Source organism: Phyllostomus discolor, chromosome 5 (assembly GCF_004126475.2).
Source record: "Phyllostomus discolor isolate MPI-MPIP mPhyDis1 chromosome 5, mPhyDis1.pri.v3, whole genome shotgun sequence".
Classification (NCBI taxonomy): domain Eukaryota; kingdom Metazoa; phylum Chordata; class Mammalia; order Chiroptera; family Phyllostomidae; genus Phyllostomus; species Phyllostomus discolor.
The window spans coordinates 129,777,981-129,803,212 of NC_040907.2; the positions used below are offsets into that span (position 1 = coordinate 129,777,981).

Here is a 25,232-nt window from a genome sequence, read left to right on the forward strand (position 1 = left end):
TAGATATTAGGTTTTTTCTGGGAAGAATGTTTATTCTTTATTTAGTATTTACCAACATTTCTTCAAAATGTTTCTAAATACTGGACCTAGTATAATAAATTAGAGCTTGGCCTCTGGAATCAGACTTCCTTGGATTGAGTTTATGGCTCTGCTTTTTTTTTGTTTTTTTAGCTGTGTGGACTTGGGGAAGTTATGTAATGTGGCTAAACCTCAGTTTGTTTCTCTAAACACTGGGTATTACAACAATATGTCACAGAGCTTCAGTAAGTAATGACGAGAACGATGTACATAAAGCACTTCATACAGTGTTTGGTGCAGGGCAGGGGCTATATTTTGATGTGGTGGGAATGTGAATTCTGAAGTTGGACTGCTTGGCTTCCAATCCTGGCATTTTTACTTATCAGCCAAGCATGTTGTTTAAAATTTTGCACCTCAGTTTTAGTTTCTTGTTGTTTCTTCAACTCTTGTAAGAGTGCCTAGAACATAGTAGGTGCTCAATATGGAAGCCACGAATTAGTGATAGCTATTATCACACTATTTAAATATTAAATTTAAAATGTGTACCCGTATCTCCAAATTTGTAAGTCCTTCGGTTACAGCTTTTACTTCCTCCATATACCTGAAACACTTTTGAAGTTGACTCAATATTTTTATCATATTAAATAATTTATTTTACAATTGAATCTTCATTGGGCATTTTAAACATGTGATATTATTAGCAATCTCCTCTATTAAATTCTCATCTGTTGGCTTCTGTTGTTTCTTGGTTGCCTGTAAAATATCTCATACCCCACTATTTCTGTTTTTGCCCTGATTCTTTTCTGGATGCATACATAGACTTTCTCCAAGGTTCTATAATTCAGTTGTCATGGTAAATGTTGAAATGAATATAATTTTCATTTAGAAAAAGACTTCTCATTTATTAGAATACATAGATGAAAAAATGTTATGCTTTTTAATAAAATTCTGTTATTTCTCTTGAACTAAAGTGCCTAGCCTTTTATCCACCACCTCTGCATTTCCATAGTTTGTGTGTGTGTTCTCTCTCGAGATCTTTATCCTCGACTGCACTGGTCATGCGTGTTATTTTACACTTCTTCACATTGTGCATTATGCTGCAGCTGAGACTTTGTCTGATTTAACATCACGTACTCCAGGATGAATATTGCAATGTTTTGTCTAAACGAGGTATAAAATTTCCATTGTTGTTTGTTTATTTCTGTGTAGTAGTTCAAGTTCCAAAAGTGCCATAACTGGCAGTGAGAGTTAATTGAACCAAATACTAAATTAGGTTTTGAAATTATATATTTATGGCAGAAAAACAAAGATTTTGCTAAGCTTTTGAAATGATTATTAAATTTGTACTCTGTACCAAGTATAGGGACACCAAATCTATTTTTAATCACTTCTTTCATAATTATTTTAAAGGAAAATTGTATGCTTTTGCTGCTACCCCCTGTTTGGTCATATCTTTAAACTTTCAGGACACGTGTAGCATTAATCATATAAATTAGCTTTTTATCCCAGAAGGGATGCATATAATTCAGGCCAACGAAGGACAAGCAAATTCTCCTCTACTGTGGAGAGGAGAACGACTGTGCCAAAATATCTTACTTAAAAGGGAGTTTTCTTGCTCTGCCCCCTGTGTCCTCAGTTCCATTAGTGGAATCCATATGAAACATTAGAGCATGATGTAGATATTGACAGTGATAATAGAAGTTAGGTCTATAATGTAAAGATGTGTCTAGCAGCCTAGCAGCACAGATTATATATTTTTAATTTTTATGTTCCTTCACGATTTCATGGTTTAATTGTATTCAGTATGTAATTAAGTTTTATTAAATCGAGGACCCACCATTCTCCATCATACCGCCTGCAAAACCATGGCTGCAAATTTCAACTAATTCAATCATGAGACACGGTCCTTCTAGTTTTTTCTGTGTTAGGCCAATCCAACCCTGAATGAGTCTAACTGAAGGACATGTTTTTCCAGAACACTTCTAATTAGGATGCCATGAAGAGCACATGCTGAACAGCCTTGGAAGTTGTAACTTAATTTATGCCATTTTTGATAGATTAAAGTTTTTTGTTTGTTTTTAAAATGAAGCTCAGCATGGCTTATAAGCACTGTATAGTGTGGTTCCTGTCAATTCATTTGGCCCTATTTTCTTTCAAGTACTAAAGAGTTACATTTATTTCAGGCTTTTCACACTTGCTGTTCCCTCTGCTAGAAGGCTTTTGCTGCCACCCTTTTTTAGCTGTCCTTCCATTTTGCCTATTTAACCTCTCTTCATTTTTCAAATCGCAGGGTGAACATCACTTCCTGTGGAACGTCTTAGCTGACATGCATAAGTAGATAAAGCCCGTGTGCACTCCTCTCTGATTTTCCTTTCAAAGCCCCTATTTCAGTTTTTGATGCTTATTTCTTTGACCACCATGTACATCTCCATTTCCTAACAAATTCTAAGGTTTGTGAAGGTGTTATTTCTTCGGATCTCCATTTTATATTATTTCAAATTGTTGCTTGACATACAAAAGGTATTTTTTGACCACATGTAATCTGACATCTACCTGTGGCTTGAGGACTCCCCATTGACTTTACCTAATTTTCCTTAAAATGCATAGCAGTCTAGAAATCTGTCCAAGAAAATTCTAAAGGATTTTGATATATAAAACCTACTTTGCATCAATATCTGAAGTAGTATCTAATGCATAAAGCTCAATAAGCATTTGTGGAATAACTAATTGACTAGAAGAAGTCTTCTATATTTAAGGCGCTATAATGGGTCTGAGGACTCAAAGGTATGGTTCTTTCTCATTGAGATTATAGTCCAGTAGGACAAAATTATCTTTCCATCACCTTACAAGTTTACCTTTTTCCTATTATTGATCCTTACATTTCTCTTCACGGACCAGTTCATTATCTTCTTTTGTGGTGTTGGGATATCTCTGAACAATATACTCTTTAGAACAATAGAAACTTAACATTCAACAAAGCTATTTCTCTAAAACGTCTACAAATTTGTAAATAATAAAGCATTAGATTTCATGCTGCTGAAAAAGTAGAGGACATTAAGTGACATGACCACTGGCCTGCAGTGGCTGTAGAACACTGTGGATGGCTCATCAAAATATGAGAAAAACATGCACAGAGACAACCAGGTCCTGTGGGGAAATATGGACAGAATGGCCACTCTCTCTAGTGGGGAGAGCCTCGGCCACCCTCCCTAAGGGAGAGTGCCTTGTTTTCCTGCCTGAGCAGGCTTTTATTGGGTTTGTCTGCATAGGAATTCAGATAAAGCTCATTACTGATTGCCAGGAATTAAGGATCAAACAATAGATAACAAGGAAGTCTGAGGGCCTAATTTGAGTCAGGGTCAAAGAGCTGTAAAAAACTTTAAGGAACAAACCCTGGCTGGCGTAGCTCAGTGGATTGAGTGCGGGCTGGGAACCAAAGTGTCCCAGGTTCGATTCCCAGCCAGGGTACATTCCTGGGTTGCAGGCCATAACCCCCAGCAACTGCACATTGATGCCTCTCCCTGTCTCTCTCTCTCTCTTTCTCTCTCTCTCCCTCCCTCCCTCCCTTCCCTCTCTAAAAATAAATAAATAAAATCTTAAAAAAAAAAAAAACTTTAAGGAACAAACTTACTTATTCCTTGGATCCTTATCATTCAATTGAGAGCATTCTAAACAAAGCAGTTTTCACAGGATTTTACATATTCTTTCTTAGACCTGATCACCTGGGGAACCCGCCCTTTCCAGCACAGGGCTGCACCACCCTCTGTCATTGTTTCAGGCTTAGGTGGAGCAAGGGAAGTAAGGCAGCCAAGAGATTAGGAGATTTTCTCGCAGACAATGAGGACTCAAGCTTTGTCAAAACTGAGGGGCGAGGATCCAACACCCACTTTTGCTGTAGCCCCCAAAGTCCCTCCTTGGGGGCCTCCCACATGTTTGTGCCTGTCTTAGGTCATCCCCCCCTTGGGGAATCTTACCCGTCATTGGCTAACCAACGAAGCATTGGGAGCCAGGCAGGGTGAAATAAAAGGAGTAGAAGCAGCACTCCTGCCAGGAAAATAAGCTTTTGTCTCCTTGGTGGCTTATGGTCCAAGGTTGTTCCCTCAGCCTTAGCCTTGGCGTGGGTTACAGCTTCTGATACCAGGCAGGGCGGTTCCCAACAATTAAGTCATTTCATTTTATGGGGACACAGATCTACAAAGACTGTATAACAATGAAAATAAAATTATTGTAGTTACTGGTAAATACCATCAAGTAAATAAAACTAGCTATAGGATAGTTATTGTCAGGTGACAAGGTCCTAGTTCATGTGAGATAAGACCTCACTGAGGTGGTGATACTTGCATTGAGGTTTAAGTATCCTGTTTCCATATATAATGCATACTTTTTTGTCCAAATTTGTGACGGAAAAATAAAGATGCCCATTATACATGGGTAGTACTAATTCTGTATCTATATATATGTTTTGATTATTTTATTTATGTTTATGCATTAAAAGTATAACTCTAGAAAGCAATAATGATAACCATATGCAAAATAACACCCTGGAATATGATAAAAAATTAAAACAAAAGTTTTTTTCTTAAAAGTTTGGACCAAGAACATGGGTATGCATTATACATGACAAAATAATGGTGGTATGAATGAGGCCGCCATGTGAAAATTGAAGGGAAGAATATTCCAGGTAAAGAAGACCACAGTGGCTAATATTCTGAGGCTTGAAAGTCTTTGATTTGGTCTAAGAATAAAACAAGATCATGGAACCATATGGTGGAGTAAGCAATGGGCATAGTATAAAAGATGAGGTTGGGAGTTAGGCAAGGGCCAGATTTTCTTTAATGAACTGAGTGGATAAATTAAATAGATGATACATGAATGTTATAGTGGCCTACCAGAAGCAGTGGCTCCCTGCCTACAGCTGTGGATCTCACTGGCTTTTAAAATGTGATTTGACAATGTGGCATGAAGAGTCTCATTTAAGATACAATATAAGAAACCATAAAATGATCAAATTAATTAGATTGCACTACAGCACACAGCTCACAATTATATTTTGTCCATCAAAATAAAATCCCCAGGAACTTCTTTTAATGTCACATGAAACCTTTAAGTAAAGTGGTCGTGGTTCCCATACCCATGGGAATGCCCCTCTCAGACCTCCAACTGTGGGGAGGGAAATTGCCCAAGGGTCCCAGCTGTGTCCTGAAATCCATTATTTCCTCTATGCTGAGGCTGTGTCTAGGTGCCGAGTGGGCTGTGTCTAGCCAATGCCTAAGTACATCTGAAACACTAAAGCAAGCCCATTCCTGGAGACACTCAATGCCTCTGACATCTACCTGTGGCTTGAGGACTCCCCATTGACTTTACCTCATTTTCCTTAAAATGAATAACAGTCTAGAAAGCTTTCACTTTCTATCTTCCTTCTGTCTTTCACTCAGAGTCATAATTTTACCATGGTCAGACAACTCTCTCAGCCTTTTCCAGCTTCCTCCTGATTTTCTCTCTCAAGCATTTTTCCTAATAAATCTTTGCACATTTAATCCCATTTAAGTGTCTTCTTTTCAGAGGACTCAGACTAAAAGTGATAAAGTAAATCAATTTGCTGTGACATCTCAGTTCTCCTGTCTTGCCAAGAATTAAGTGAAAATAATATAATAAATAGCCTCGGCTGGTGTGGCTCAGTGGATTGAGTAATGGCCTGTGAATCAAAGGGTTGCTGGTTCGATTCCCAGTCAAGGCATACATGCCTGTGTTGTGGGCCTGGTCCCCAGTGGGGGGCATCTTAGAGGCAACCACACATTGATATTTCTCTCCCTCTCTTTATCCCTCCCTTCCCCTCTCTAAATATAAATAAATAAAATCCTAAAAAATAAAATAATATAATAAATGTTCTTATTTTTAGTGATTTTAACACAATTAGTCAATTAAAGTTCTTACCTAACAAATCTTTTATAGCTTCCCTATTTTGCCATGTATAATGTGCTCCTATGTTTAATGTGCACCCACACTTTTGGCTCAAACTTTCAGGAAAAAAACCCTTTCATTTTAATTTTTAATTAATTAATTAATTAATTAATATTTAGAAACAAACCAATTATCATGTTCCAGAGTATTATTTTAATACAGTTATCATTATTGCTTTCTAGAGTCATACTTTTAATGCATCAACATAAATAAATGAGTTAAAGACATTTATATAGATACAGAATTAGTATTACCCATGTATAATATGTGTCTTTATCTTTCCCTCAAAAATTTGGGCAACGAAGTACATATTGTATATGGCAGAATACAGTACTCTTTTGTGCTTGATGATTCAGTGAATCCCTGTGATCTCAAGGGCAGGTGCAAAGACGCTTAAAATTCATACAGGGAGCTAAAATTTTTTATTAAGCAAAAAACCAAATAAATAAAATTTTGCTGTCACATTTTTAAAGTATTCTATTTAATTCCAAATCTTACAAATTTCAATTATAGGAATTCTTATAATTCTTATAATCATAATTGGTGAATTATTTAATAATCCAACATATGGAATAGTTTCCCTTAGTAACTTCTTTTATAATAAAAATTTTATCAAGAATGTGGAATTTTTCACTTTAAAAGTAGAAATTAAAACTATTATCTTTCGCTTATGAGAGAGTTTATGTCCCTTTCTCTTGATTCATTCTATCTTTTTTTCCAAGAGAAACATGGCTATCTTGTTTGTGGCAGGGCATATTACATGCTATGATACTTAATATTTTATAGAGAAATGAAATTCCATCAGATCGTAACTTCTCTGCTGAACTTCCAGAGTTTCTTTAAAAAATAATGTACCCCTTTTTGTGTCCCCAGAGATTCTCTCAAATCCCTCTTCTCTGCTCTCCCCAACAGTCATCAAGCCCAAGCTTCATGGTGCGTTTCTTACCATTATATTCACTTTATCAAGACATATCCACATTTCATGTATCCTTTAGGACAGACACAGTTCACATTTTGCTTTCCCCATGGAACTAACTCTGATCATGCTTGCTTTCACTCACCCTTCCATTTTAATCATCTGGTAACTTCATTTGACTTTATAATGATAAACCAGGTTATGTATTAATATAGTAATATTAATATATTGTTATAATAATATACTGATATAACATTGTATAATGTGATGACTTCACTATTTTATGAATTATTTCATGTTTTTTGTGATTTGATCATGCCTCCCATACTGTGGTTATGCCAGATTATCTAATGTGTCCTGTGCAATACAGATTTTAAGAAGCATCAGAACTGGATTCTACCAGTATCATTTACTGGTTGTTTGAACTTGGATGAGTTACTTAGTCTCTCTGATCCTCCATTTTCTCATAAAATAATGAAGTTACTTCCTTTAAGGTTTTATTTTAGGTTCAAATGATAATTAGTGTAAACACATGTCTTGCAGCCTTTCAAGGCTGCAGGCTCACTAGGGATTCAGGCAGAGGAAAGAAAATTCGCAGAGTGGTGGGAATGCCTGACATGCCTTTATTCTAGGGTGGGGAGATCCATGCATGCTGCCCGCTGTGTGTTGCACTGGCAGGGAGTCCCAACTCCCGTATATACTAAATGCACACAAAGCCAGCAGGGCGCTGATACATAATATAACAAAGCATGGTTCTGCACATGGGGGCCCATTCTGAAGGCTATGGGAATACTGCTTACCGTAGTTGTCCAGACATCTGGGTGAGGGAGCTTGACTGACTCTGTTTATCCTGCAACACATTTTCTACAGTGATACATATTTATAATTAAGTGACATATATTTATTTCATTGTTTGTCTTCTATCTACATACAAGCCTTAAAAAAGACTGGGACTGTGGCTTTTTGAGTTCTTAAAAGTGATCATTATCCAGTAATATATAAATACTTAGCATATAGTATTTTATCTGGCATATTTCATTCTGCATTTGATTTTGACTAATATACCATGTACCATATAGAAACAGGTATTGCACTTTCTCTTTTTCTTTCCTTTTTTTGAATAATTTAGAAACTGACAAAGAAGTAAATGTGATCCACAAAATGTTTACAAAGATGGAAAGTTGAATTTGTCCCTCTCTAAAATACTGCAATTGCATAGAGATAGAACCAGGTTTGGAAGTTTTAATATAGAGTTATGTTTCAGTGTGCTGAATTTGACTGATTGACAGCATTATACCAAGAATCTCTGTTGTGGTTAAGTCCTGGATCTACAATAAAAACTTAAATTTAAAATAGAACACAACCAAAGTTTTAGCTATTTTATTTGTTCCATAGTTAAGGAGTACATGTAAATAATCTCTTTTTCTTAACTTCTGTCTATTTAACTTAATTCTAAGACAGGCTCACCCACATTATTGTTCGGTTTGCTCTTATAATGATAGATCTGAGAGACAGATATTTGGAAAACCTTGGTCCTGCATCCAATTCCAAGAAGAAATTCTGATTGCCTCTCCTTGGATGCTCTCCTATTTATAAACCATTCATTTTGGCCAGGAAAATTGGATTCTTTGAAACCCTGTGATTTATACTTTCATCAGCATAATACAGGGAAAGAAGAAGTTCACCAAAGGTACGAACAGGACAGAAGGCAGAATATGTCCACTATAATAATTACCATTTTTAAAAATTGGAGAATGATAGTTTTCCTTCACAAGGTATCTGCGTGATCAATAGTTACCAGAGATGGTGTATTTGTATTTTTAATTTTAAATAATATTATATTACAATATGACTACTCTGAAAGTCATACTGAAGTTATTTAATATTTGATGATAATTTGTGTAATTTCTTATATCTACAGTAGCTACACATCTGTAAATAGCACACATATCAGCTAAATCAATACTGGAATGATAGTTAACATTGTTTTTCAAAATCACTAACATATGAACCATCTTAAGGAAAATAATTGTTATGCCCTCTCACAGGCTGATTTTAATTGTTTTTTGTTACAGTGTTACTCAATATGTACCAACACAAAAATGGCATAGCAAATACTTCTGTAGTGTTTGCCCATGTCTCAGGCTTTAAGAGCTTTTCATACAATAACACGTTCAATCCAAAGACAGGAGCTTTCTGAGTTGAGTGTTTTATTGCCCTATATTACAGACAGTTAATGCTGAGAAACAGAGAAAATCCAAGTACCTTGAACAAGGGCATGTGACTAGTGACTAGCAGTCTGGCTCTCTCAAGAACCCATGTTCTTATGTGCACTCCAATCCTGGCAATAAATATAAGCTCCTTATGCAGAGATTTTTATATAATTATAAAACCAAAACTTAATTACAAATAAAATACAAAACTGAAAATCAGTTAGTGGCTTTCTAACCAGTCTTCCTATTTACCACTTGCTTTCCTCCCCAGCAGTCTATTCTCAAGACCACAGCCATAGTAACCTTTTAAAATGTAAGTCAAAACATGTCAATACTCTATTCAAAATCTTATATTACTCCTGTTCCCCAGGACAAAATTCAAGGAAATTTGATAGTTCTTATTGTGACCTAAAGACCTATAGTACCTGTCAACACTAACACAAAATCCTGCCACTCTCTACCTCACTAACCACACTCCAGATGTAATGGCCCAGTTACTTAGTATTTGTTGAACATGCCAGCCAATTCCCACCTCAGGGCCTTTGGATCAATTTCTTTCTGGTTTGCTGTTTTTCTAGAACACTGTGTGGCTTTATTTATTTATTTATTTAGCTTAAATACCACTTTCCGGAAGACAGCATCCCTGAATGCCATATATATGAATAGCACCATTTCCTTTTGTCTTTATGCTCACTACTGCTTTTACCTTTCTTTTCACCCCTTGACATATTGCATACTTCTTATGTATCTTTGTTTATTGTCTGTTTCCCTCATTGGGTTGCAGATTCTAGAGGAGAGGCTATTTTACTGTTCTTGCTGTTTGCTGCTATTTCCTAGCACATATAATTATACTTGCCACATAGTGGCTTTTGATATTTTAAAGGAATCATTTAATTTTGAGGTAACTGTAGGTTTGCATGCAATTGTAAGAAATGATACAGAGAGATCCCATGTACCCTTTGCTGATTTTCCCAATGGTAACATTTTGCAAAACAACACAGTCAGAATATAAAACATATTCACCATCACAAGGATTCTACGTGTTGCCCTTTTGGACAGTGGCCAGAATATTTAAACCTGTTGCCAGCTTCATCAGCTCTATGTCTGGGTTATGAGGCAGAATAAAATGCTAGGTCAACTCACCACCATGTTGTTTCTTGGGTCCTAAGAAGACTAGCCAGCTGGCCTTTATCTCTCTACCTTTCATAGCAATTTGATATTTGTTGTATATATGAGGTCAGTCTGGAAAAAGTCCAACCATTGCTAATATAACAAGAGTGGGTTGTACTAAATCGATGTTATCTGGCAACCAGGGAGAGTAGAGTGAATGCACATGTGTGAATAATGATGACTTCATCATATTAGTCATTGGGGTGGTAGATGCTGTTGAGTGAGCATGTGAAATGTGTGGCCATCACATTCAAAATGACTGAATGAGTAGAGCAATGAATCTGCATCAGATTTTGTATTAAACTTGAACATTCCTCCATGGAAACTATTTGGGTGATTCAGAAGGTGCAGCTATGGGCAACTGGTGATTGGCAGCTTCATCACACCAATGTACCTGCTCATGCATCACATTTCATGCAGAGTTTTTTAGTGAACCGTCACATTACCCAGGTGACTCAGCTCCCCTACAGCCCAGATATGGCACACTGTGACTTCTGCCTTTTCCCAAAACTAAAATCACCTTTGAAAGGGAAGAGGTTTCAGACCATCAGTGAGATTCAGGAAAATACAATGGGGCAGGTGATGGTGAATGGGAGAACTGTTTGGAGTCCCAAGCTGCCTACTTTGAAGGGAACTGAGGTGTCATTGTCCTATATGCAGTGTTTCTGGTATCTTGTAAATTCTTCAAAAATGTCTCTATTTTTCATATTACCTGGCTGGATACCTTCTGGACAGGTAATACCCTTGTATAATACCCAAGGTTTTTAGCTTTACCTAAAAGAATGAGTAGGGAATAACATGTCTACTCTGTCTACTAGAATCTGATGTCCCCCAATACATATTTTTAGAATAAATAAATATTAAACAAAGTCTTTTCATTCATAATTTTGAACCAAATTTGGGTTCATCTTTAACAAGAGATTCATGAAAATCTTGCTTTTATGCTTTCTGTACTCCTAAATTAGGTTAGTGTAATTTCTAAATATGAATCCTGCCTGTCCATAAAGAGACAGATGCATTCTACAGATTGAATTTTTAGAATATGTTGAATAGCTTTGCTTTTCTTTGATACATAAAATTTCACATTCCAAGTATAAAGGTCTTAATAAAATCTGGCTAAGTATTTCAAGTCAAATACATTTTTCCTAGACCAGGGCTGTCAAACTCATTTTCACCAGGAGCCTCATCAGCCTTGTAGTTGCCTTCAAAAAGCAAAACAACTTTAGGGCTGTATAAATGTAACTGCTCCTTAATTGTTAAGGAGTTGAAATTACATTTGGCCTTATGAAGGCAACTGTGAGGCTGATGTGGCCCCGATGAAAATGAGTTTGACACTCCTGTCCTAGACCATTTTGTTATTGCTCCATTGATATAATTTCTAAACAATAGTGGGCATACACCACTGATAGCCATTGTAAGAGCCCGAGACAGGGGTTCAAAGCAAGCCATGTGGCTTTAAAGTTCAGCCCTACCTTTTACTACTTTTGTGGCTTTGGGGAAATTTCATAACTAATTTCTTCTCTGTGCCTCAATTCTTTACCTCTTCATTATAATGATGACACTAATAACAATCATCATCATCATCATCATCATCATCAACCTCATTGTGCAGTTACACATGTTTAAATGAGTAAATATTAAATATTAAGTATTTAGTCATTTAAGGATTAGAACAATGCCTGGCACTGAAATTCTATTCATCTACATCTACATGTGTACATGTATAAAATAGGTACTTATGTTTTGTTGCCCTTGAAGATGAAGATGAGACATCTCAATAGCCACCAACTAAGGGTTAGTACTTATTTTAAAAACAGAATTTTTTTTTCAGCTTCAATACGTTTGTGTACCATCAGAGCCATTTATGAGTATTTCATATACCCCTAATTATTGAGGTCATCTTAAAGGATAAAAGTATGCTTCATTATTGAAACAATACTTGTATGTAAATGTATAATAAAATTATATTTTCACTTTTCTTTATAAAAATGTTTATTGGACTATAATTCCAAATGTATCTGAACTCCAATGCAAATGGTATGTGCATATCTTCTTTATAAATTCTTAGTTTTGATTATTTTTTCTAATCCAAAATGGGGGGAAAATAGAACAGGAAAACTCCATGACCAAAAAAAAAAAAAAAAAACTTTAGTGTTTTCAAGTTGTTTTGTATCTTCATTTTATGACATTATCTTTCCCCTGATTAACTGCTATTTTATAGACATGCTCAATCTCCTGAGACTGTGAACACATGGAAAAGGTGCTTCATGGGTTAGCCAATCCATCTTTGGCTGCAGACATCTCATTGCTGGTAGCTCTCTGTTCACCCCTAGAACCCACATTCATCACTACTGGAAATTACAAATCTCCGTATGTGCATTCTATTGAATTGTTCTGTAAACAGAGACCTATATAGCTCAAATAACTACATAGTATAAATATTATGTTTTGAGGGGACACTGTTTATAATAAACAATCTGTTCATAATAGGCTTGCTCTTTGTAATGGGACATCATTTATAATAAACAACCTGTCTCCAGTAGGCTTGCAAAGCCACTTTATTAGGTCTCCAAAGTTGAAACAAAGGAGTTACTTTGGACACCTATAATGTGTGTGTATATGTAGTTATGCACATGTGTGCATGCTCATAAATTATGGTTTATTTTATTCAAGCTCAGTTTTGCGAGATGGGTTCCTACTTTTGTGTAGTTATAGACTGATCATTCTATTGTGACACTGTATAAGCACAACACACTTTATTTATACATGAAACCCTTGATGGAGACTTGTAAAGTTTTAGGTTTTAGGTTACTACAAGTAGTGCTGCTGAGAATATTCTAATACCTGCCTTTGGTTGATTATACATATGTTTTTCTGTTGGACATACACACACGCGCATATACAAAATTAGATCGCCTCGATCATAGGGATGTTTATGTTCAGCTTTCACATAAACCGTCCATTTTTTCCAAAGTGTTTGCTACAATTTATATGCCAACCAGTGGTGTCTGAGAATACCAGTTACTCTAGTATTTCACAGCCATTTGAGTTTTCTTTTTTCTTAGTCACCTTAACCATTGTGGTGAATATATAACAGTATCTCATGATTTTAATTTGCTGTCATCCTGAAGTGTATGAGTTTACAGACTTGGGTCTTGCTTTAGGTTACAGTGATAGAATACTGAAGAAATTCACAGGCAACTTGGAATTGTTTTGTACTACAACTCTAGAACATATAGCTATATTTTGACATATAGCCCATAGGTGACATCTTGCCTACTATCTTTTTTTAAATAAAGTTCTATTGACTATTTTTATGCTACAGTGATAGAGTTGAATAGTGGTGAAAAAATTATATGTCCCACAAATCTAAATATTTACTGTCTGGCTCTCTATGGAAGATGTTGGTCAGCTCCTGATGTAGAAAAGCTGCACGTGTTCCTCTAAAAGAACTGTTTTGTATGATAGCTGTACTAGAAACTTAGGCTATAATGCTTTCCTGCTTTCTAGATGTGGTGTTGGAAAATTAATATGAAGTTTTTCTAACATTGAAATAAATATACCAATGTGATTGTAAATAACACTACAGTGAACACAGGGCTGCTTATGTTCATTCAAATTAGTGTTTGGGGTTTCTTCGGATATATTCCTGGAAGTAGAATCACTGGTCATAAGGCAATTCCATTAATAATTTTTTGAGGTGTCTCCATATTGCTGTCCACAGCTGCTACACCAATCTGTATTCCTACCAACAGTGCAAAAATGTTCCCCTTTCTCCACATCCTCACCAGCACTGTTTGTTGATTTATTAATGATAACCATATTGACAGATATGACATGTTATTTCATTGTGCTTTTAATTTTCATTTTTCTGATGATTAATGACATTGGACATCTTTTCATATGTCTGTTGGCCATCTGCATGTCCTCTTTGGGGAAGTGTCTATTCAGATCCTTTGTCCATTTTATAATTGGGTTATTTGTTTATTTGGCATTAAAGTTTTAAAGTTTTTAGTAAGTTTTGGATATTAACCCCTTTTCAAACATATTGGTGAATATGTTCTCCCATTCTGTGTGTTGTCTTTTTATTTTTTTGATGTTTTCCTTTACTGGGCAAAAACTTTTTAGTTTGATGTAATCCCATTTGCTTATTTTTTTCTTTTGTATGCCTTGCCTGGGGATATATATTTGATTCAATATTGCCATGTCCAAGATTTTGCTGCCTATGATTTCTTCTATGATTTTTATGGTTTCAGGTCTAACATTTAAGTCTTTAATCTATTTTTAATATATTCTTGTGTGTGGTGTAAGGAGGTGGTCTAGTTTCATTTTGCTGAATGTATCTGTCCAATTTTCTCAACACCATTTATTGAATAAACTATCTTTAGCCCATTGTATGTGTTTGCTTCCTCTGTTGAATATTAATCAACAATGAAAGTGTGGGTTTATTTCTGAGTTCTGTATTCTCTTCCATTGATCTATGTGTCTGTTTTATGTCAGTACCATACTGTTTTGATTTCTATGACCTTAAAGTATAGTTTAATAGTAGGTAGCGTGATTCCTCCAAATTTGTTGTTTTTCAAGATCGCTCTTGCTATGCAGAGCCTTTTCTGGTTCCACATACTTTTAAAATATATTTATTCTAGTTCTGTGAAATAAGTCATTAGAATCTTGATAGGAGTTGCATTGAATATAAAGATTGCTTTTGGTAGTAGGGACATTTTAATGATGTTTATTCTTCCTATCCATAAACACAGTATGTGATTCCATTTATTTGTATCTTCTTCAGTTTCTTCAGTATCTTATAATTTTCTGAGTACAGGTCTTTTACAGCCTTGGTTAAGTTTATTCTGAGGTATTTTATTCTTTTTTGAAGAAACTATGAATGGGATTATTTCTTAATTTACCTCTCTGTTAGTTTGTTATTGGCATATAAAATGCAATTGATTTCTGGATATTAATTTTGTATCCTACTACTTTGTTGGATTCATATCCATTCTAGTAGTTTCTTGGTAGAATCTTTGGGATCCTCTATATACAGTAATATGTCATCTGCAAATGAAAACAGTTTTACTTCTTCCTTTCCAATCCAGATGCCTTATATTTCATCTTCTTGTCTGATTTCTGTGACTATGACTTCTAGTACTATGTTGAAAAAAGAGGTTAAAATGGAAATCCCTGTCTTATTCTCAATATTAACAGGAACACCTGTAGTTTTTGCCCATTGAGTATGGGCTGGCAGTGGGTTTGTCATATATGGCCTTCATTATATTTAGATATGTTCCTTCTATTCCCACTTTGCTGCAAGTTTTTATCATAATGGGTGATGGATTATATCAAATGCTTTTTCTGCATCTGTTGATATGATCATGTGGTTTGTATCCTTCATTTTGTTTATGTGGTGAATCATATTTATTGGTTTATAAATGTCCCAACCTTGCATTCCTGGAGTAAATCCCACTTGATCATGGTGTATGATCTTTTTGATGCATTCCTGTATTCAATTCACTAATCTTTTGTTGAGGATTTTAGAATCTGTTCATCAGTGATATTGGCTTATAATTTCCCTTTTTTTGTAGTGTTTTTATCTGGTTTTAGAATTAGGATAATACTGGTTTCATAAACAATATTCATGGTAAAGGATATACTTGAAAACTTTGAAAAGTAATTGAAACAAGGTTAGTGCCTAGAGCTACTCAAAGAGTTTCTAACAATGGGATCCCCCGTGACCTGCCACTGATAGAAATTTTAAGTGGGGGCCACTTTCTTTGCAATTAGCTGCTTGTAAATGGGAAAATGTTGCCATCAATAATTGTTTGACAATAATATCCACAGCTTGTATAAAAACAAAGCCTTGAAAATAAATTTCTAGGGATATTTCTTGGAGCCAGTAAAATAAAAACACTTTAGAGCAGAAAACAAATTTCCAGGCTTATTTTTTGTGAAGATGCAAGAACATTCCAAAGGACTTATATAAGAGTTTTATTAAGTATACGTTATTAGTAATTCAAAGTAAAGATAGCCATTTATTCTAGAGTAGAGTAATTTTTTTGACAGAGGACCAGATAATCTGGAGTCTCTTCTACCTCTCTTCCTCTGTATCACCTTCAAATATGACACTTTGAGGAATAGTGATGAGACTTAACAATTCATGTGTAAACCAAGAAGTCTGTTCAAGTGGGAATCTATTAATTTGAATTTGAATTTTAAACAGAAGAGCAGAAATTCTAGCACCCCACCTACCTCCTGATTGAGGATAGGGCTGGGTAGTTGTTGGAACATATTTTATCTCACTGGGTTTTTATACATGTTTTCCAAAGCCATCACATTATTCTTCTAAGAAATTCAGCAAATATTCAATATTACCTAAGTAAAGTAGCATAGATATCATCTATTATACTGGCTGTTGTGTATGCAGGAAGCCCCATATAGAGTGTTTTGGTGAATAGATATGATAATCAGCCAGTGATGATGGTAAGAGGTCCATTGTGCTGTGAGGGAATGGTTTCAGCCTCCTATAGAACCAGTGTAATAGAGCTTTACCTTACTGTCAGGTTCATTGGAGGTTTAGGTCTAGTCTTCAACTTGCAACCCAACATAACAATTATTGAAAAATACTTCTCTAAGAAACAACCTATGGCAAATGGCCTCACCATATCAGGGTTTTATTTTCTTAAGTATATTAGCTTGTTTCAATCAGTTCCACTTTGATACTTATAGCTGGAAAGGAAGCTTCTTGATTTGGGAAGTATATTGTTGAATGCCTGTGTGGCTTAGTCCCTCATGAGAACAGTTGGACCTGAACAAACTAGTAAGTCTAAAAATATGATTCGCAACTATGAGCCCAAAGAGGTCTGTACCAAGAAACATCAAAATTAAAATGCCAAAGGTTAAATACAAAGAGGGAATCTTAAAAGCAGCAAGAGAAAAGCAGTTATTTACCTACAAGAGAGCTCCCATAATACTGTCAGCTGATTTCTCAAAGGGAAGTTTGCAGGCTACAAGGAATTGGCAATAAATATTCAAAGTGATAAAAAGCAAGTACCTACAACCAAAATTACTCTACCCAGCAACACTAACATTAGAATCGAAGGACAGATAAAGAGTTTCCCGTATAAGAAAAAGCTAAAGGAGTTCATCACCACCAAACCAATAGTATATGAAATGTTAAATGGTCTTCTTTAAGAATAAGAATAGGTTAAATAATATGAACAATAAAATGACAATAAATACATATCCATCAACAATTGAATCTAAAAAATAAAATCAAACAAGTAGAATCGAAAAAGAAGCATAGATACAGAGAATGTTTTGATGGTTGCCAAATGGGAAGAGAGTCAGGGGGATGGGTAAAAAAGGTGAAGGGATTAAGTGCAACTAGTAGCTACAGAATAGTCATGGGGATGTGAAGTATAGCATAAGGAATAGCATAGCCAAATAACATGCATGATCCATTCACATGGACAATGGTGTGGAACTGCCTGAGGGAGTTGGGGGTGCTGCTTGAGGGAGAGTGAAGAGGGAAATTTGGAACAACTGTAATAGCATAAATAATAAAATATAACTTAAAATATAAAAATAAAATATCATTGGCCCAAGAGAGCACAATTTAGGCATGAAGAAAAACCAGAAGAAGAAGTCAATATGAGGAAAAAAAGTATTTAGATTTCTCCCCTTTTAAGCATATAGGATTTCTGTTATACTTACCTGTAAATGTCATTATGTTTCTAGGAGTTTTTGTCCCTATTTATTCTTGGCTCCATATGCTAAAGACAAGGGGGTTGATGAGTATTCTGCAGCCCTCTTGCTGTCAGTTATTTGTTGATATGTTTGCTAGGACTTCTGTAGGATTAATGGAAAACTCTAAACTTGTTAGACCTCAGATCTGGTACTTAAGTTTTGCTGTTATGTTCTCTGGCATGTGTCACCTCCTGTGCCCATTGGTAGAGAATTACATAAGCCTGGTGTTTTATGCTATTTTTCTTGGCCTTGGCTTTGGACGTGTTAGTGGTATCCTCTTTGAAACTCTCATGGACCTTTTGGTGCTTAAAGATTTTCCAGTGCTGTGGGACATATCCCATTTGTGGAGTGATGTCCAGTTCTTCTTTGCCCTCCTCTTGCTGGTAAATTGTTGGATGAAATCAGGGATATAAATATGTGTTCATGGGCTACAGAGCTCTTGTGTTATCAAATGTGTGGCTGCTCGTTGGTAATGCTATAAACTACAGATTGATTCCAAAGGAAAGAAGTTGCAAGAAGCAAGGAAGAAAATGCATAAGTCTGAGTCCAGAGAATCTGAACCCTTGAACAAATCTAAATGATATGATGTTAAGGTCAAAATAGGAGAACACAGAATAATCCCTCAGAAAGAGAAACTAATATATAGCAAAAATAACATCTCTGATTTTAGTGCTTATGACTAAAGGTACTCTTAGGAGTACCTATTTTTAAAAAACTATTTTTAAAATTATTTTATTTATTTACTTCTTTTTTTAGAGAGAGGGGAAGGAAGAAAAAAGGAGGATGAGAAAAATCAATGTGTGAGAGGTACCTTGACTGGTTGCTTTCACAGGTCCCCAAATAGGAACCAGGCCTATAATCCAGGTTTGTGCCCTGACTGGGAATAGAACCAGTGACCATTAGATTCACAGGCTGGTGCTGAATCCACTGAGCCAAACTAGTCAGGGTTTTTTTTTTTTTTTTTTTTTTTTTTCAAAATATTGAAAAGGACTTCAGTTGAAGTAAAGTGCCGTAATTAAGAATGGAGATATTTTCCTCAATGGCAGATCCTAAATATATCTTTTTAAAATTTATTTGGGGCAGTTAAAATTTGAGATTATGAATGTAAAGAATTATGCAAGGGGCTTATTTCCATACATGACTCTGGTTATTATTAAAATAATTTTAAGGTCTTCCAATATCTTTCAGTCTTAATTAAAGAGATCCAAATTCCAAACCCCTGGCTTAAATAGTTAGAAGGAGTACATTTAATCCTGTAAGAATACCCTCTCTGCATTTCATTTTTATTTAATATTGAAGTGTGAAGTAAAATGAAAGAAAAATGAAATTCTACTTGTAATATCTGGAGAACAAAAGACAAATAAGTTCAGAAAGAATGTTATCACTGTACTATCACTTATTCTTTTTTACTTAAAAAAGTATCCGTGAAGAAAAAAGAAGTGTTATATCAGCATACTACTGTACAATGTAGATTTTAAAGATAAGAACATGGGTGAAAATTAGATGATCTTAATTTGAAAATTCAACTAACTTGTAAGAAAAAACATTTGTGTTTATACAATAAAACTGAAGAAAAGAAAAACTATTTACTATAGGGCTACAATATTGAAGATGGTGTGGCATTGCCTTAGATAGGTATATAAATCAATGAAACACAATTGAGAATCCAGGCCTTCACTATGATCAATTGATTTTTGACAAAGGTTTGAAGACAATGTAATGGAGAAAGGGTTTTTATCCTCCCCAACAAATGATACTAGGATAACTTGGGGTAATTGTAGGTACATGTGAAAAATAAATAAGTTTAAATCCTTACCTTAGTTCTTATGCAAAAATAAATTCAAAATAAATTATAGACCTAAATATAAGATCTAAAATTACAAAACTTGGAAGAAAATAAAGGAAAAATTTTTTTAAATTATCTTTTATGGAAAGATTTCTTAGATAATACACCAAAAGTACAAGCATAAAGTAAAAAGTATAAATTGGACTTAATTAAAATGAAAAACTTTTATGCTTTGGGAGACATCATTAAAAAATGACAAACCAAAGACCTAGAGAAAATACTTTTACATTATATATCTGACTTTAAAAAAAGTATCAAGAAAAAGTTAGAACTCATAATTTAATAAGACAAATAATCCAATATAAAAAAGAGCCAAATGCTTTGACAGACATTTCACCAACAAAAGTGAAAACCAATGAGAAGCATATGAAAGGTTACTCAACATCATTAGCTACCTGAGAAATGCAAATTAACATAATAATGATATTGGGAACCACCCTGACTGGTATCAGAAGCTGAAACCCCCACCTAGGCTAAGGCTAAGGGAACGCCCTTGGAACCGTAAGCCAGCAAGGAGACAAGGGCTTGTCTCCCTGGCAGGAATGCTGCTTCTGCTGCTTTATTCATAACTGAACCCCAAAAAGCTTGGTCGGTTAGCCAAAGACGGGTAAGATTCCCCACGGGGGGAATGACCTAAGCCAGGCACGATCACTTTGGGAGGCCTCCCAAAAGAAGGACTTTGGGGGCTGCAGCAAAAGAGGGTGACGGACCCTTGCTCCTCAGCTTTGACATAGCCTGAGTTCTCATGTCTGGGAGAAAATCTCCTTATTGCCTTAGTCCCCAGCTAAGCCTGAAACAATGACAGGGTGGTGCAGCTCTGTGCTGAAAGGGCAGATTCCCTGGGTGATCAGGCCTAAGAAAGAACATGTAAATTACTGTGAAACCTTCTTTGTTTAGAATGCTCTCAGTTGAATGAGAGGGGTCCAAGGAGGAAGTTTGTTCCTCAAAGTCTTACAGCTCTTTGACCCCCACTCAATAGACCAGCAGAGTTCCTTGTTTTCTATGGTTCCTTACTTCCCCCTGATAAGTACTGTACTTTACCTGAATTATTATGCAAAATGAGCCCAATAAAAGCTTGTATGGACGGTAAATCGAGGCCCTCCCCACTAGGGGGGGTGGCCATTCTGTCCCTACTTCCCCACAGAAACTAGCTTGTCTCTGTGCATGTTTGTTTTTTTCTCGCGTGTTTTTCGGTGAGCCATCCACAGCGTTCCGTGGTCACTGCTGGCCGGTGACCCACGCGCAACATAATGAGACCATTACTCACCTACTGAAATGGCTATAATCTAAAAGATATACAATACCAAATGTTTGAGGAGGAATTAAAGAAACTGAACCCTCATACATTACTGTTATGAATGTAAAGTTGTAAAGCTAATTTGAATAAGATTTGACAGTTTCTTAAAAAGTTAAATATCTGCTCACCATAAACCCTGCAATTATATTCCTAGGTATCTATGGAAGAGAAATAAAAACATATGTCAATACAAAGCCTTATACAAAAATTACATAGTAGCATACTCTGTTGAACCTAGGAGTTCAACCATACTAGTTGAAACTAGGAGCAAATCAAATATCCGTTAACTGGGTTATGGATAAACAAATGTAATATACACAAACAATGGAATATTGTTCAGCAATGAAAGAATAGCATTCTAATACATGTCCCAACATGGATTAACTTTAAAAACATGCTAAATGAAAGAAGCCAGGACCAAATATTAGATATTGTATGATTTCATATATATAAAATGTTTATAAAAAGAAAAACATAGAGAAAGAAGGCAGGCAGGCAGATCAAGATTTATCTAGATCTGGGCTTTGATGTTGGATTTGATGGAATTTGGAGGGATGATGGAAATGTTCTAAAACTAGACTGATGTGGTCGTATAACTCTATGAACACATTTTAAATAATTCTAGAATACATTTATAATGGTGAATTATATGGTATAAATTTATACCTCATTAAAGGTGTTAAAATAAGCTTATATCTAAATAAATTAGATTAAAAACAAAACAGAATTATAATAAAGGAAGTATGAAAATTGAATTAATAAAGATAAATAGAACTCAAATTTTTAAAAATATCAGTATATATGCAATTGTACAAACACTATTAAGGCAAACTACATTATAGATTAGAATGATTATGAAAAAATGATATTATCCTAGTGTTAATCCAAGAAGATTTAGAAACTATAAAGATGAAAGAAGTTCATAACATAGTTAGGAAAAAAACATTAAAATTTTACCATTGCAAATAAATATGAGGGCCTGTAATTTTTGTGGGTTATTTTTTTGACATTAGTTGAAATGGATTATTCCATTGCTATTAAAGTGCAAGACTATGAGAACAGGAGACAACCAAGGCAACGCATTTTATAAATAACCTTAAAAATAGTAGTCTGTTAAAAATGTGTAAAAATGGGAACTATAAACCCTTTTGACTAACGATGCCAAAGTAAATCAAATTTAACAGTGCAATAAGAATAATATTTGTGATTAAATATATTTCATTCCAAAAATGTAAGGAAGCTTATACATGAGGAAAATCAATAGTATAATTTATAAAAACAAATTAAAGAAGAGAAATATATGATTACATAATAGAGTCCTAAAATAATTTCATTCAGCAGTGACGGTCGCTACTCCTGGTTTAACAAGCTTCAACCATTTGGTTTGACCAGCATCCGCGTTTCATATTGACTCCGTGTTTCTCTTCGTATCTATGAATGAGCTGCAATGCTCATGGGGAAATAAAACACTTCCTGAAGAGAGACAAACTCAGATGGTTTAGGAACTTATCCCTTCCCTGTTTAGTAGCCTAGCAATAGCTGGTCCAGGAGATCTGAGTTAGCACAATGGAAAAAACCTTCTGATAGGACCCTTTGAGACCCAGAAGCCACCTCTTTTTATAACATCATTTCCCTCCACCAAGAAGTGCCCATTTTCTTATAGTCATTTGAGAACTCTTGCCCCATTTCCTATATAAATAACACAGAGAGGGGGATATGGGCAGGCGAGGGTCTCTTTTTGGAGCCCTTTCAATAATGCGTTCCATGCAGCTACGCCCACAGAGCTGCAGCAGACCTCTGTGGTCCAATGGCACCTTCACAATCAATCATGCGTGTTATCTGCTGCTTCCATATGTCTGGTTCTTCCTGATTCCAGCCTAGTTTATTTACCTTTACGTGGGGTGCTACTAATCTGTATTCCCTGTTATCGTCGTGTGGAAAAGAGCCTTTTGAAGAAGATAAGTGCTAGTACTATAGAGCAGAGCCGAACACGTTAGATTTTAAACAGCATACAGATACACTGCAAGCACAAGGTGACAAGCTGTTTTATTCCTGGTAACAAACAGTAAATACTGACTGTTGGTGAAGTTCCCAGTTATAAATTAGGAAGATATCTATGCTTTTTACAAGGATATATTAATAAATTTAAAAAACAAGGAAAATAAATGGGAGATGGTATATATATATATGCATTATACGGAAGTGGGACAATGCTACATATATGCATTTTCTTGCATTTTTATAAACAAAATATTGGGAAAAAAAGCACTAGGAGGTAGAGTTCCCTGAAGTGTGTGTGTGTGTCAGGACCAGAGTGCAGGGGAAGGAATATGGGGTATGTGTCAATAGTGGTAGTGGGATTTCCCTGTGTGTACTGTCCAACATAGCTCAACTGATAAATTATTTACATGATGGACCTGTTAAAAAGTAAATTAAATGCTAACCAACCAATGGTACAATTTCTTTTTTAAATGATAATCTAGGCTGAAAAAAAACAGATAAAGGAATGATTCAATTGCTAATATTCTCAAAATTTAGTTTTAATATGTTCATTTGGATACAAGAAAAATGTTAAAATGCAGTACATAAATCTCACATAAAGTTGTATAATTGACTGAAAAAGGTATTTTCATGCATTATCATGGAAATAGACAAAACCATTTGTGTTTTAAAAAATGGCTTTACCTAATTGTCATAAATTTTAATTTGCTCTTTATGCACAAACTGTAAGAACATCTTTTGGGGATGTCATATTTAAAAAAATCACAGGAATGCAATAAAATGGAGTGAAGTCATGAAATAAAAAAATACATCACTGTAATAAAAAAATATAATTTTGTCAGGGTGTAAAGTTCTTTTGAATGTGTTCAAATGTGTCTATAGTACAATCTTGGAACATATTATATGACATTTTAAATTTGTAATTAAACAATTAATTTACAATTTAGACATCTCTTTAATTAGACAGCTAAATCAAGATAACATTTGCACATTAGAACTGAACTATGGTTGAAAGTTGAAGATAAATCAGACTGTGATAATTGTATCATATATATTTTCAAACTGATATTAAAAGATTGAGGAGGCACAGGGAATAGAACAGTAGAAAAAAACAGTCCTGGAACCACCAGGACTGTTTTCAGGTATTATTTAGGTAGGTTAATTGGGATATCTGTAGTCCAGCCCTTTCTCCCCATCCTCAGAATTTCTCCTACAGAAATGTTTCAAAAGAATTAGAGGAAGTAATGAAGCATAAGAGAGCCATTTCGTTTATCTTTGTTTAAGTTATTGTAGCCATTTAAATTAAATTTGATTTGTAGTGGATTTAGACATTTTAGTTTTGCTTAATTAATTGTAAGTAGAAACAAGATTTGCGACAGAACTGCTGTGGGTAATAGACAGAGGGATGATATATTTAATTAGCAAATAAAAAAGTGACAGTTTTACTTTATCAGTGCCATAATTTTTTTCCTGGGGCTTATTTCAACTTTACTGAAAGAAACTTAAAAAAAAAATTATGGACCAGTTGTATGTCTGAACAAAATAGAAAATACAGTTTTAATAAAGATGTATATCCATTTCTTTATTTCAGCAGCTATTACTTACTATCTTCATATCAGGGTTCATATCATGCTTTTAAAACAATGAAGTAGCTCCATATTATTGATACTATAAGCATATTTTAATTAATGATGCTTGTATATTCTAATTTCAGGGCAGCAAATCTCTGTTAAATGATTTATATTTTTACAACCAAGTTCCATAATAATGTGTTATATTCTATTAGGAAAAAATGAGCACTGATATATTAAAATATTTTCCAAATAAAAAATACACAAAATATAGTAATATATTACATTTTGGAAATTCAGGTGGCTTAATTGCCTCTAACTTGGCTTGACGTTCTCTCAATAAAGCCAGTATCAAAAACAGTGGGTGTCATCACCATCTTAAAAACTTTTTTTCTATCTCTTCTCTGCAAGTCACTTTTTCTTTCCATATATTTGTTTTATTTATTATTTTTATATTCCCTCTTTTTCTAAACAATTTCTGCCAGTAGGATCTATAGAA

General features: G+C 34.9%; 1 protein-coding gene and 1 pseudogene across 2 annotated transcripts in view; both read left to right on the forward strand.

Annotated features, from left to right (window-relative positions):
* Positions 1–25,232, forward strand: part of CTNNA3 (catenin alpha 3) — a 1,497,017-nt gene that overhangs the window by 1,294,828 nt on the left and 176,957 nt on the right. The window lies entirely within an intron of this gene.
* LOC114496205 lies at positions 2,783–18,664 on the forward strand (annotated as a pseudogene).